Source organism: Halichoeres trimaculatus, unplaced genomic scaffold (genome assembly GCF_033239565.1).
Source record: "Halichoeres trimaculatus isolate MK-OKI-2021-1 unplaced genomic scaffold, fHalTri1.1 fHalTri1_scaffold_1, whole genome shotgun sequence".
NCBI lineage: Eukaryota > Metazoa > Chordata > Actinopteri > Labriformes > Labridae > Halichoeres > Halichoeres trimaculatus.
The window spans coordinates 21120101-21135822 of NW_027437179.1; the positions used below are offsets into that span (position 1 = coordinate 21120101).

A 15722-nucleotide genomic window follows, 5' to 3' on the forward strand; every position below is an offset into this window, starting at 1 on the left:
TCAGTAGGATAAAGATTGTTATCTGAACCTAACATTGTTGCTATGCAACCATAGAAAGCTGTGAAATGTGTGGCACATTTCAGCTCTAGTTGCTTTTTCTGCTTTGTTTGAAAATGAGGCTGGAGTCGAATTGTGTAATGTTGTCCTCCAAAATAAGAAATGGAGAAAAAAGATGATGAAAAGCTGTCTGTGAAGTGTACTCCACAAAAGCAGCGAGCATGCACACAGAGGATTTGATCTTGAAACAGTGACGTTGAAGTAATCCGACAGAGTTTTGTTCACCAATTTACTCAGTGCTGACCGCATTTGAAAACTTTTAGTGGGCTTTGACTTTGAAGGTTTAACACAAGCGTTTGCCAACCACTCATTAATATAGGGCTGAGTTTGCCCTGCTCTGGGCCAAAATTAGCATCGTACTCGCAGCATGAACAATAGATGACTTAAACTGCGCTGGTGGCTAAGTGGTAAGATGTAAAAATGAGGCCAAATAAGGTTGGGACAACCCTTTACTCATGGCCAAAGGTTACCCTGGGCTAAATATTTTTGGGTGTAAAAAGCTTTTCAGAGTCGCATGTTGTTCCAAACTTAAGCTGCTAGCTTAGGGAAGTGTTTGATAGCTGGAAATGGATGCAGGCATTTATCGTCAATAGCTCCTTGTTTATGCATCACACAGCTCTCCACTGGTGGTTTGCTCCATCCATTGTGATGTGGTCGGCCTCTGCTGAGACATTTTCTCCATGTGCAGGCTGTGCACTCCATTATGGATGTGTGTTTGTGTGTTTGTGTTATTGATTACCAAGTCGGGCATTATTATGCAATGCAAAGCTGATTTGGCCTGTGGTTTTTCTCTCAGGAAAGTCATTACATTTTTCATGCAATCCATCTCAATGAAGGTCATTCTGGGAGTTAAGCACAGCGCCTACTGAACAGTGTGCTCCCATGAAGAGTGTTTGTAACCCTGTGTGTGTGTGTGCGTGTGTGTGTGTGCGTGTGTGTGAGTGTGTGTGTATACTGTTAGGAACAACATGACCGCTGCTGGTTAGGGACTTCCAACACATTGGCCTAACCAAGACCAATTGTGCACAAGTGCAGCAACAAGACCGGAGCACCTTGTTGCTGCCCTCTCTGTCTCCTGCTCCGTCTTTTTCTCCATTTGTCTCCCGTCCGGCCTACAATCTCGTCCTCTCTATCCTTATCTTTTCCTCTCCTCCCACTTCTCTCTTTCTCTCTCCATGGCTCTGTCTTCCTGATGAGGAGGTACAGGCTCAGTTCAGGGGGAGGTTGGGTGTCCCTCAGCGGATTCCTTCAAAGCTCCTCTTCCACCCAGGCATAAAGTTTCCTGCATACTTAAACACCCCATTGTGTCTGCCGCTCCTCTCTGCTCTGTGCTTTCATAGGGGGAGCTATGTGTATGCTAGCTGTGCCTCTAGTGCATGTATGTATTTCACTGTGTGTGTGCACTGAAGTAAATCTGTAAGGAATATGCATGACTCCAGATAATTGTATGAGATGTTTTTTTCTTTTTCTTTTTGTTTGTGTTTGTGTTTGTTTATGTCTCTCTGTTACAAACATTTGAAAAAGTTTAGTAGCCCTTATCAGCAGACATGTTACACAGTGAGATCGTAAGTTTTCATCCCCTTGGACATTTTTACTAGGGATGCAGGATATTGGATTTTTGCCGATATCCGATGTGCCGATATATTGATACCCCTTTTGGCCGATACCGATACCGATAATCACAAGTTTGTTTGTTTTTTTCACTGTAAAGAAAGCTAAGTCTATCCTGTACTGGAATTTATATGTTACTCTAATTGTGACGGTCTTATTTGTTTAAGAAACACACATAAAACAAGACAAAAAAAAAACATTTTATTTTACCATAAATAAGAAATGTATTATTTTGTCAAACTCAAGACATTCAGTATTGAAATACAGAAAAATAATTTCTTTAGATCACATGAACTTTAAATGTACAATGCATTTTTAAACATAACCAAGTTGCATTTGATTATTTTAGAGCTACTGTAACAACCTGGTGACAGACACAGAGCTCTGCAGTGCAAATAAATGAAGTGCTACATTTTATTTAAGGAACTTATTTTTCAGATGGAAAATCATAATGATCCTAACTGAATAGCACCTTATCGGCTGTGCTTATCAGCAGAAATTTTCATATCTGCCGCTACCGATAAACGTGTTTTTAAGCTTTTATCAGCCGATACCGATATTGTGCCGATAATATCGTGCATCCCTAATTTTTACCCTTTTGTCGCTTTTATAAATCAATCACTGTCAATAAAATTTGACTTTTTCCACACAAGAATTGATTGAAAAGAACTCTTTGATATCAAAGTGAATTTTTTTTTTCTACAAAGTAATGTCAATGAAATAAAAATATATCACAAAAAATAATTGTTTGTATAATTATCCACCCCTTTAAGTCAGTATTTAGTAGCTGTACCTTTGGCTGCAATCACAGCTCTCAGACTGTGTGGATAAGTCTCAATCAGTCTTGTGCATCTGCAAACTGCAATTTTGCCTCATTCTTCTCTGAAAAACTGCTCAAGCTGTCAGGTTGTGGTCTGGCCTTTTACTCAGCCACTCCTGAACATTAACCTGTTTTTTAACCATTCCTGTGAAGTTTTTGCAGTATGCTTCTGGTCATTGTCTTTTTGGAAAATGAATCTTCTCCCAAGCTGTAGTTCTCTTGCGGACTGAATAAGATTCTCTCCCAGGATTTTGGTGTATTTTGAAGTATTCATTCTGCCCTCGACCTTTGCAAGCCTTCCATGGCCTGCTGCTGAGAAACATCCCCCCAGCATGGTGCTGCCACCACCATGCTTCACAGTGGGGATGGTTTGTTTTTGGTGATGTGCTGTGTTTGGTTTCCCCCAAACATAACGTCTTGTCTCATGGCCAAAAAGCTCAGTTTTGGTCTCATCAGACCTCAGAGCCTTTGTCCACTTGTCTTTTGGCGAACTCTGGTCGAGATCTAATATGAATTTTCTTCGACCGTGGTTTCTCATTGCCGTTCTGCAATGAAGTCACTGGTCTCATACTTGCATGGCCACCCTATCTAGGCAGATTCTAACATGTGCCATATTCCATTTCTTGATGATTGATTTCACTGAACTCCAAGGGATATTCAAAGCCTTAAATTTTTCGAAACCATCCCCTGACGACTTTTCACTAACTCCTCTCACACTCACTACTTCTCAGTAACCCTTTCCTTGAGTTACCTGAAGTGTTCTTGTGTCTCCACGGTGTAATGGTTACCAGGAATACTGATCAGCCAGTCTCTGGACCCTCCAGACAGCTGTTTTATACCTCAATCACTTTAGACACACCCACACCACTCAGTTGATTTTTATTTCACAAATTGTGAGACAGTTGGCACCAATTTGATGGATTTTCATTTTGACGTGAAGGAGTTTCTTTCTATTAAATTTTTGTGAAAAAAATCAAATTTTATTGAACAGGATTGATTGATGAAAGCAATAAAAGGGTAAAAAAATCCAAGGGGGTGAATACTTATAATAGGCACTGTAGCTTGGATGGTAGCAAAAAGGATTTCCATATCCCCTGACTTATAGCTATAACATATACACTCACCGGCCACTTTATAAGGGACACCAGTCAAACTGCTCGTTAATACAAATTTCGAACCAGCTAATCACATGACAGCAACTCAATGCATTTAGGCATGTAGACATGTTTAAGATGATCTGCTGCAGTTCAAACTGAGCATCAGAATGGGGAAGAAAGGTGATTTAAGTGACTTTGAACGTGGCATGGTTGTTGGTGCCAGACGGGCTGGTCTGAGTATTTCAGAAACTGCTGATCTACTGGGATTTTAACCAACAACCATCTCTAGGGTTTACAGAGAATGGTCCAAAAAAGAGAAAATACCCAGTGAGCGGCAGTTCCGTGGGCGAAAATGCCTTGTTGATGCCAGAGGTCAGAGGAGAATGGACAGACTGGTTCAAGCTGATAGAAAGGCAATGGTAACTCAAATAACCACTGGTTACAACAGAGATCTGCAGAAGAGCACCTCTAAACGCACAACACGTCCAACCTTAAGGCAGATGGGCTACAGCAGCAGAAGACCACACTGGGTGCTACTCCCTAAGAACAGGAAATTGGGGCTACAATTCCCACAGGCTCACCAAAACTGGACAATAGAAGATTGGAAAAACGTTGCCTGGTCTGATGAGTCTGGATTTCTGCTGCAACATTCAGATGATAGGGTCAGAATTTGGCATCAACAACATGAAAGCATGGATCCATCCTGCCTTGTATCAACAGTTCAGGCTTGTGGTGGTGTGATGGCGTGAGGGATATTTTCTTGGCCCACTTTGGGCCCCTTAGTACCAACTGAGCATGGTTTTAACGCCATTGTCTACCTGAGTATTGTTGCTGACCATGTCCATCCCTTTATGACCACAGTGTACCCATCTTCTGATGGCTACTTCCAGCAGGATAACGCTCCATGACATAAAGCTGGAATAATCTCAGACTGGTTTCTTGGACATGAAAATGAGTGCACTGTACTCAAATGGCCTCCACAGTCCCCAGATCTCAATCCAATAGAGCTCCTTTGGGATGTGGTGGAACGGGAGACTCTCATCATGGATGTTCAGATGGCAAACCTGCAGCAACTGTGTGATGCTATCATGTCAATATGGACCAAACTCTCTGAGAAATGTTTCCAGTAGCTTGTTGAATCTATGCCACCAAGGATTAAGGCAGTTCTGAAGGTAAAAAAAGGGTCCAACCAGGTGCTAGCAAGGTGTACCTAATAAAGTGGCTGGTGAGTGTAGAGTTGTCAGTGTATTTATTAAGTCTTATCCCCAAAACATGTGAGTGTGTGCTAAATTAAAAAGTTATTCTGGTCAAGATGTGGTTCATGAATTGTTGGTGGGTTATCGATAAAAGGTGAAGCTGAAGCTACCCTGTAATTATTCAGTGTGTGGACACTTTATCTGTGTCGGGTCCATGTTGCTCCCAAAGGATTCGATAGAAATCTTCGTTTCAACATGTTTCATGTATGTTACATGTCCGTATGTAGAGTTATTTTTGGTGTGTGAAAGATGAAGAGATTACCATACTGTGCATGCTCCTGATGAAGTCACTCTCGGTTTTTACGCATGTTTATCTGAGACATCCCCACAATGATTTTTTTTCCTTGGCATACATCTTTACAAGTGTATGGGTATCTGTGTGAGTGTGAGTGTGTGTGTGTGTGTGTGTGTGTGTGCACATGCATGTATGTTTGCTGTCAGATGTGTATGATTGCATATGATCTCCTGATCTCTGTTTTGTCACGCATGGCTCCCCTCCGACACCTTGGCCTCCCACCAGCACTGAGCTGAACTGAGTCCATATAATTTTACCCCGTCCATCCCTCCTCTACCTCCTCCTCTTTGTCCTTTTCTCTCCTCCTTCCCTCTCTCTCTCTTTTGTGTATCTACTGATGTGTGAAATTATTCCGGGATGGAGGGATGGATTCCTCCCTGAAGGGCTGAGCGGAGGCGTGAGCCTTTTGTTCAATAATAGATTGGGGGTGTCTGTGTATCTGTCCATGGTAATAGACTGTAGACTAGTTTTAGATAACAAACCACACTCAGGTGGACAGACTGATGGTAGAGCGTGTTTTATCCACCCATCGGGAATGACTTGTTGTTTGGATTCAGCAAATTCTACGGAGTGCTGTAATAAGGAGGCGATCAAACTTTTTGAAATGTAGACAAAGACAAACTTTAGAGCCTGGGACTCCAGCTCAGGAGAAGATATGATTACTCTTTTGGGGACCCCTGACATCCTGATTCATATTTTTAGAGCCAGGCAGAGTTGAATTCTGGGTAAAATTGGCTTTGCGAGGCTCAAATTAAAAGTAGAAAATATGCACACACATTGTGAATGTGCCCCTCATTGCATGATTCTCATGTGCATTTTAAAGACTCCTACTTCAGAGCAGCTCCCCCACTATGATTCAAATGACGCAACTGTCAAACGGATTGGTACAGACTTCAGAAATCACTCAGACGACAGCCGTCTGTGCCACAATGCCTCTGCATGCAAGTCAGACCCACATATCATCTCTTAAGACGAGGAGAGAATAGGAGATGAAAATATTTTGGTATAAACGTTTTTAGATAATACTATATGAATCACAGTGTTTCCGTGTCACTCTCCTTTCAGAGCATGCAGTAATAAATTGGTATCTGCATACTGTGAAAGCAGCTAGTTAACAGTTCACACACGCTCATGTCTGGCTGTGCTGCTGCAATGACACTAACATGATTGCCTGAATGAGAAGCAGATCAAAAAGCATATACATTTTAGACCACTGCCCCATCTGCCCACTCTGTGTGTGTGCATGAGCATCAAGGGGAGGTGTTGCCAGGGCAACAGATTGGAACTGCGTGTGCGTATGTGTCTGCAGGTGTGCGTGTTCCTGCTAATAGTGTGATCGATGTTGCACGTGTGACACAAACGCCGCTCCTGATTGTTTAGTTCATCAAAAGGTGAAAAGACAGATGTGACACGGTGCGTTCGACTGCTTGTGATGCCGAACATGTACGAGTAAACAAACAAAAATTATATGTGAAGGACAAAAGCTCCAGATATTTCATGTTGTCGTATCAGGTATCCAGTCACACTCACCTGTTCGGCTGTGGCATCTCCGGCCTAAAACAGCTATGTGCGCAGTGTCTGTGTCTATGTTTAATTTATTATTCATGTCATTATTGTTGTTTGGGAGCTATTAAATAGATACATTGAATTAAATATGCATGTTCTCCATCCCTTCGTGTCTGCATGACACTATTTCACATTTTACTCCCTGTAAGTTCAACAGAAGAAGTGTATAAGAGGAAGTTACACAGGAGGGATAATGTTAAATGTCAGACTACATGAAAAAAAAAACTAGAGTGGAGTTAGCAGACAGCCAGTTTCAGGCCCTCTATTCATTTACGCTGTGGCGAGGTGCCCTTGATTTATGAATCTGATTTGTGAATCGCTAATGTCCGGCTCACGCTGGCACGAGTCCAGCAGAGACTGACCCACTCCATTAAGTTTGCTGCGTCAGAACAAAGACAGAAATAAAACACATTTGGAGACTTGCCTGAATTTTCAATTTTGGAGATGCAAAGGGTGTGCCGTTCGTATATTTGTTCGACAACATGTTCACAAGAGAGTTGGTGTGAGCGCCTGTGTGAGTGTCCCAGAGCCTGCCCATGGCGCTAACCTCTCCAGCTGACATTGAGCTTTGCGCTGCTGCCGTTTACCAGAGTAAAGTATGGTTTAATGAGGGGCAGGGAAGACAACACACACTCGCGCATGCACACACATGCTCACAGACATGTATATACACACACAGAAATGCACACACACAAAACCAGAGGGGTGTTTCACAGCTCCTTATATTTGATTCCTATTCTTTTATCTTTAATCATTCCTCTGTCTTTTGGGTTGAGAGATATTTTATGTTTGGAGTGCGCCAAGTTATAATCACTAATTAGTCCTCCAGGCTCTTTCTCCCTCCCTCCCTCTCTTTCTCTCCTCCTATTTGTCTATTTCTCCGTTCCTCTCTGAGCCAAGCCTAGCCCAATTAACACTCCACGTCATCCCGTGACTGTTGTGACTTCCATTTCCGCTCAGACTCTTAACATCCATTCTGTCTTGCTGAACAAACTGGCAATATGAAGCAAATGTGCTGCAATGCAAAGAATTAATTAGAATCTTTCTATTCATAAAATGTAATTTCCTTGTCGATACATGTAATTATCCAGCAGGCCTTTCATTTTAGAACGGGACTGTGCGCAGTAAATTAAACATGTGGAAAGATGCTTCATAGATGCTGTATTTCCGTTGGTTTTAGACATGCAGATATCTCAGCAAACACAAGTTCACAAGAGGCCAGGATTAACCAGGTTTTACAAGTCTAGTCAGGCAAAGCCAGGTGTCTGAGGGAGGAGTTAGTGTTGCCTTGCCTCTCCTCTCCTCTCCTCTCCTCTCCTCTCCTCTCCTCTCCTCTCCTCTCCTCTCCTCTCCTCTCCTCTCCTCTCCTCTCCTCTCCTCTCCTCTCCTCTCCTCTCCTCTCCTCTCCGAGAGCCCCACATTTCCTCCTGTTCTATTTTCTCCCTGTCGTGCAGACCCACTATTTATCTTGCCCACTATAATTTGACACAAAATATTGTTAACTGGAGACACAGAAATATATTAAACAGTGGGAATGTGCGACTGAGATTGTGGGGGTGTTGTGTATGTGCCTGAGCTCGTTAATGTGCGCCCGCCCAGCGTGTGTGCGTGTGTTCGAGTGTGTCTTTTCTGTTAGGTTCTGAGTCCGACCAAAAAGAAGTGAATGACCGGCAGAGTCTGCTGTAATAAGAGCCAGGCTGTGCGGCGGAGACATTACTTTCTGTATCCTTAAATGTTCCCACATAGAACCTCTGTAATATCTGAGTCCTGTGTAAATTAGATTTAATTCACTGGAGACAGATAAAGCATTAAAATGTGGATGTGTGAGCATGTGGGCGCACATATAGGTGGACCTTGCTCTCTTATTTCCAGGGCTTGTTCTGCATGTGTAAGGATTTGTCTGGATAACTTTATAACTCAATTTAACTTTGATTACTCCTTGCTTCTCAGACAAAGAGAGGACTCAAGAGCGAGCATATTTTACACCAGCGCAGGACAATGTTCCTTGTTTACCTCCCTAAATAACTGTGAGATGTCAAGAAAACATCTCAGTGTAAATCAAGAACTGCAGGGGCTGAAACCCTGTCGAGTTGAAGTTTTTCTTAAGCATCTGTTTGTTTTCTTCCTTAATAATATCAGAAACTTTCAACTTAATATTTCTAGAGCAGCAACCATCAGTAACCATCTTAATTCAGACTTTACTGCCTTGCTTACAAGTTTGGTTTGATGCACATAAAGGCCCCACAACTCCACATGTACTATACATTTAAAAGATGCTGATCATGCTCTGCATCTACAGATGATGGTCAGATTTTTCAAAAGGTTTCTTTACAGATGTTTTCCATTGTTGTGTGAGGGTCACAGAGTCTTCCATGGGAGACTGCTGCTGCAAAAGCTTTTACTTCATGGCAAAAATGTCATGTAAATATTTGAACTCTCTCTGACTAACTTAACAGGCCTTTCAGAAAATAAATCTACCAGCCACTGGCACCCTACCAGGAGTCCTTACATATCGATCACTTACTTATAAGTTGAAGACAAGCCCTGAAATTCTTTAACTCATTAAATCAAAATGCACTGGGTTCATTTTTGCATCGATAGCATTCAGCTACTTTACATTTTCTCTGCTTTTTCAGAAAATTTGGCTGATGCCTGCAAAATGTTGACTCAGTCTCCACAGAATTTTCCCACACTGCTTATTTTGAGGGTTTTTAAATTACGGCTCTCTTAGTTCTAAAGCAACATAATAATTATTCTCATGAAATCAGAGAAAACACTTTTCACACAAATAAATAAAGCATGTTTCTCAAATGGGTACACACTTTTATTTCACAAACAATAGTTTGAACTTGGTTTGTGAACTTTGAACAGAGCATCAAACATGGCTGCTCTAGCTTCATGTTATGTTAATCTTTATATAGGACATAGACGTGAAGCTGGTTGCAAACATGTGATGATATAAAGTGCATTATGATCAAGGGTAGGCCTGTCACGATAATCAATAAATCGATTAACTGAACGATAAATAAAAATGTCCTCGTTAAGTTTGCCAGCCTCAATAAACTGACACCTGCATGCATGTTTGTTTTCCTCCTCTCTTTCGACCAAAGAGGCTGAATGAGAAGATGGCTCACTACGTCTATCTCTCCTAACATCGGGGTGCATAGGTTCTATAGCGGATTTTTAGCGGAGTGAGCATCTGTCAAAAATGGGTGAGAAGGAAACACACGCTAATATGAGTGATGGCACGAAAGATACGGTTCTTAAGCCGCCTGCCACAGTCCCAGTGTGGGAATATTTTGTTTTTTATCAGAATGAACAAAGTGTGAGCTCATGAACACCAACGAGCTGATATGTCGCATTTGTTTGAAAATAGTGGCGATGAAGAAGAAGAAGGGGAGGTGCAGCAGAGCCTTGTTCTTTGACAATCCCCTCTTACTGAGGCTTTTGGTCGGCAAAGTAAATAGAAATAAAAGGGCCAAATGGTGGGCGCTCAAAGACAGCTACATTGCTAAAGAAATGCAGCCCTTCAATACGGTTAAAAGCCAGAAATGTTAAAAATGTTTGACAGACAGTACGGATTGACTGGGAAAAAAGTACATGTTACAAACAATTCAGGAACTGTATAAACTCCCTTTTATTTAGGCTATAGTTTTTATTGTTGTTTTTTTTTTTTTTTTGAGTTTCGTTTTTTCTTTAGAGACAGGGTCAATGTTTTATTGTTTTTGATTAGTTATAATTATTTTCATTGACATGTATTTTTTCTCTAAAAGAGAGTCCATTTCATTTTCATTGTATTTTTTTCTGTTTCTTGTTTGTTAAATTTATTATATTTTTTGTTTAATTTATTTAATTTAAAAGATCCTGACCTTTTAATTACAGTTGAATACTCTTAAGAAATTAAAGTTTCTTGCTTTTGATATGGTGTGCTCACTTTATTATCCCATTTATCATAATTACATCTATAAAAAAATGGGTAAAAATCAAAATAATATTGACAATAATATTGTTTATCGGCAATAATATTTTGGAAAATTATCGTCTGGCAAAATTTGTTATCGTGACAGGCCTAATGAAGGGGCTGCAAATCTTATCAGAACACTTTGTTTTCTTAAAAGTTGCACAGATGTTGAATCAACACTTTTGTTTGATGTGTTATTGCGAGGATGAATGTTTTGGCCTTATAGCCTTTAATCCACCAACGGCCGCTTTTTGACTGCAGCTCTATTTTTGATTAAAACCAGTAGGATTATGTGGTAGTGTAACTGCAAAATCAATGTTGTTTAGTACTGAGCAAAAATACAGTATAATCAGCCATTTCTGCTTCAGAGCACTTCCATTTTCACCCACCTGTGATAAACTTACTCTGTATATTTTGTGTGTTAGGGAAACATTTACTAACACACAGATGGAAACTTTTTAACCTTCACATGTAGTATTAGGCAAGTTAAAGCTGTTAATACCTGCTGTTAATGAGTGGAGAAGTTATATTATCATGGGGCTCTCCTGCCGTGTTCACTGCACACTGTGAACACTGTTCATCAACAGCTACTCGGCCTCATGGAGCTTTCTTCCCAAACAAAGACTTTGATTTTGAGGGAGCACTGCTCATGACTACGTTTTTACACATAGATGATACCCAGAAGATGTTTCTTCAAATCTAAAATAAATGGAGCTTGCATTTATTGGTCATAGAACATTAACCGATAATAAAAGTTCACTCTACCTGCTTCTGTCGAGGCATTCAGGCTATAGAATTGAATTACATCGCTTTGGAAGTCATTCATTCCTTATTAAATTTTGATGCAGGTTCAACTTTTGCTGTGAATGAAAAAAAAATAAAAATAAAACATGATTTTTTTCCCCCTCCTTAAATGATAACCATTTTCAATCAGATCTGTGGTGTCTCTCACAGCTCTGTGTATTACAGGAGCGGTAAATTGGCCTTCACTGTGACTCTCTCTTTGCTGCAACTAGCATTTCCACCACCGTTACCCGTATATGAACACATTTACAATATTTACCCAGGGAGGTATATGCTGACTGCTAAATATACCATTTCCAGCATTTCCTGTAATAGACACAGAATCCAATGCCATGTGCACATATGTGTATATTGTGTGTGTGTGTTTCTCCTCCCAAAATGCAGTTCAACCTGACATCACATACTCCTCTGTTCCCCTGTCTCTGCCCTCCTCTTCCTCCAGCCCCTCTCCTCCTCCTCCCTCCTGCTGATGTATGGAATGTCTACTCTCATATGGGGTGTGTTTGTAAAAGTCACAGTAATCAAATTTCACTGATTCCCAGGGGATTAAACAGGGTGGCATTTGTGTGTTTGTGTGAGTGTGTTTGGTGCCTATGCACAGGCAATATTAACTGTGTAGCAAGTTGTGTATTGTAATGCAGCTGTGTCATTAGTCGAAGACCAGCTCAGCTGCTATATATCATCCATCATCTTGTTCTCTGAGGAGGAAACTCTTGTCGGGATACTGATGCTTCATTTGCATACTGACAGTGCATGTATTTAATTGTTTGAATGTATAGTTTATATAAAGTGTTGGTCTAGGGCGTGATTAACACCTTATACACTCCTTATATACTCAGAAACACCTCTCACTTGTTTCTTGGCAAAGTGACAGAGACAGGGTGTTCATTTATGCTTGGTAAAGTTTGTGCTAACATGATCACAGTCTTTTCTGAATCTCCTCTGTAACACATGGAGCAAAACATCTCCATCCCAAAAAAATGTGATCGTTATCCTGTGAAGTGTTAGCTCACCACTCCAAGCAAACAGCAACAAACATGGCAACAACAAGATTCCCCAGCCCAGAAACAGGTATTACCAAGTGTTAAGCCTATAACTGCATGAGTGCCTCTTGTTGGCAGCATGTACTCTGGCTTGAATGTTTTTTATATGCAGCTTGCCAGCTTGCTGGTCTTAACAATCTCCAACACACAACATCAGCATCGCTCTCTCAGTGAGGCTGTAAGCTCCTCTCTCTGCCTGCTCGAAGGTGCTGTTTGCCATGTTGAAGTAGAAAGTCACACACCATTACAGTTTATATGAGGTGGAAAGTTACTAGGACAGCACAGCAGGCGATGACTGATGTCTGTCTCCTCCATCGTCTCTAAAAGTGCATCAAATTAGAACAATTACTAATTAGCTCTGGCAGAAACGACGGTAGTTAGGCAAAGAAAAATATCTCCAGAAGATCAGGATAAGCCAAACCCAATGCAACGAGCTGATGTCCGACTCAAAACAATAAAAAGGATTTGTTACATTTTTTCTTTCCCCTTGTTATCTATTTATATTCATGCATCTTACAGTATGGAGAAGTTTAAAGATAGCTAACATACTACTGCGCCCACTGCATGAGTCACAGTGTTTGCAGAGAGGGTGCTGACACCTTGCACAGTGCATCATCACTGTAAATACACTGTAGCCTCAGTGAAGAGGAGTCCCTTTGGATCTATTGATTCACTATACAGTACACTTATAAACTATTAATGGCATGGATTACGTTTATCAGACGTTAGACTGGAAAGCTGCTCACCGCTCATGTAGTTTTCAGGCTGAGGAATGAGTACAGTCAGTCCTTCATGAGGCGGTTCGGGATGAGTGAAAGAGGAGGAGAGGGTTTTTAAATTGTTAAAGTTAGATTTAAGATGTAGGAATTGGTAATACTTTCTAAAAAAAATGTAATCAAGAACTTCCTGATTCTGCTCAAATTCTGCTGACTTCATTTTATAAAACATTTCACAGTGAATTTAGCGAAAGAAAACAAATCATTTTAACTGAGTGCAGCTGCAGTAAAAGTTTATTCTGAGGGGACTGGACTAGATGAGAGTCTACTTGATTTTCCTGCTTCATGTGCTTTTATTTAATTATCAGTGATCAATGGTAGTTAGCTGACTAAAAGTGCATTGAGTTGTTAGTTTTTAAAGTGAAATTTCTGAGCAATACAGGCTTTTGCTCTCTTGCTTCTTGAAGCAGAAGCTTGCGATCATCAGAATTTAAAACCTATGCATTTGGGAATCTTTTATTAAATCATGTGAAAGGTACATCAAATTTTGCAATACCCTGAAAGAGTGATTGCAAGACCCGCACTAACAGTCTATTCCGGTCGACAGCCTAAGGCTTAATCCTAGGAGGAGACTCATCAAACTCCACAACAGAGGGTTGAAACCTTTAATGTTTACTCTCACTGAGGACTGTTTTAACTCCACCTGCGAGTGCAGCCTCCTGGTCTGAGAATATAAACCCAATATTGCAGACAAATGGTGCATCTTTAAATTGATGCTTGTCTTTGCCAGTTTGTGTTTGAGGCTTGAGGAGAGTTAAATATGTATGACTTCAACATGGGTGGCTCTGAGATTTTCTTCCAAAACAACAAATAAATGACATGAAATCTTTATTTGGCGGAGACAAACAGAATTCTGAATTGATTTTTACAGACAGAGGAGTCCACGTGAGCTGCGGCAGTTAACTAGATTTGTTTGTTTCTTCTGAAATGGAGCTACAGTGATATTTACCGAGAGCATACACACACACACACACACACACACACACACAAACAAACAGGTGCATCACCTCGCATGCCAGCACATGCACACACACACACACACACACACACACACACACACACACACACACACACACACACACACACACACACACACACACACACACACACACACTCACACGCTCTTGTCTTCTGTGTGTAGAGGAGGAGACAAACCTAAAGATCGCCACGGAGACCCATCTTTCAAATTTATTCATTAAACTCCCAAATGCTCCCCTTAACGAATGTAATTAGAATATGGTAATGAGAGAGGGCTGAACCAGGGAGTGTTGTAATACGCTTAGCAGCACAGAGGGAGAGACGGAGAGGGGGAGAGACAGATAGAGACATGGAGGGAAGGAGAGTAGGAGAGTTAAAGGAGAGGGAAATAGAGAGACTGACTGACAGGGTGCCAATTTATGTCTTGTTGTAAACAAGTATTTATGCCAATGAGAGGTGGCACACACTATTTCTTTTCCTCCCTCTCTGCCACTACCTCTGCCTCCCTCTTTCTGTGCATCTTTCTCTCTTTAGCATAGCAAACCTCCTCAACACAATCACACCAAGAATAGCAGAGCGGAGATGAGCCTGGCAGGGCGGAGTGACTCACAGAGCGATGAGGAATCAGGGGTTAACACAACTGCTGGAGAATCCTTCAGTCAGACCTCCACCTGCTCCTCACTCCTGTCTTCTTCCGCCCTCCCACTGGAAAACACACATTCGTCATTAGAGATTGCAAATATACCTCTGTGCGTGTGTGTGTGTGTGTGTGTGTGTGTGTGTGTGTGTGTGTGTGTGTGTGTGTGTGAGTGAGAGTTTCTGTGTGTGTGTGTGGTTACCTGGTTAACTTTGTGGGAGTTTTTGAGGATTCTGACAGGCTTTATCCAAGACGCCCCAGCGCAGCAGGGGTCCTGGCATTGTGTTTGACACCACACACCTGTTGGCGCCTTTGATGTGCTTGCCCCCCTGCTGAGACAGAGGGGGCCGTCTCCACAAATGCAAATACAAGGCGAGGGGAAGAGGACAGGTAGGGTGCGCAACAGAGAGGAAGTCTTAGAAAAAGATGATTGATGTTCCCTCAGTGGATTGGAGCTGACTCGTCCTCACTCTCAGGTCTGTGCTTAAAAAGTTTGTGCTACTTTCTCTACTTGGTGTGGGTATATATATATATTTGTATATATGTGTGCGTGCGTGTGTGTGTGTTGCAACCTTCACCATTTGAACTTCTAGATATTGGTGAAAGAAGAGATGAGAAGGATGGAAAAAAGGGGGAAGTGGGTGAGCTGGGGGAGAAAGTAAAGAGGTCAAACCAAGAAGGGAGGTAGTGGAGGAGGGAAGGAGAGGACAGAGTGACTATTTCATTATAAAGCCGTCACTCAGCCAGGCAGCAGCCAACACACACACACTCCTCTAAGACCAAACCTGTGTGGCTGTGTGTGTGTGTGCACATACACTCAT

The 15722-nt window shown here is 41.5% G+C and overlaps 1 protein-coding gene across 5 annotated transcripts in view; it reads left to right on the forward strand.

The window, feature by feature from the left end:
• The window catches only part of LOC141789760 (calmodulin-binding transcription activator 1-like), a 61451-nt gene that overhangs the window by 13893 nt on the left and 31836 nt on the right, over nucleotides 1–15722 (forward strand). The gene's annotated exons all lie outside the window — the stretch shown is intronic.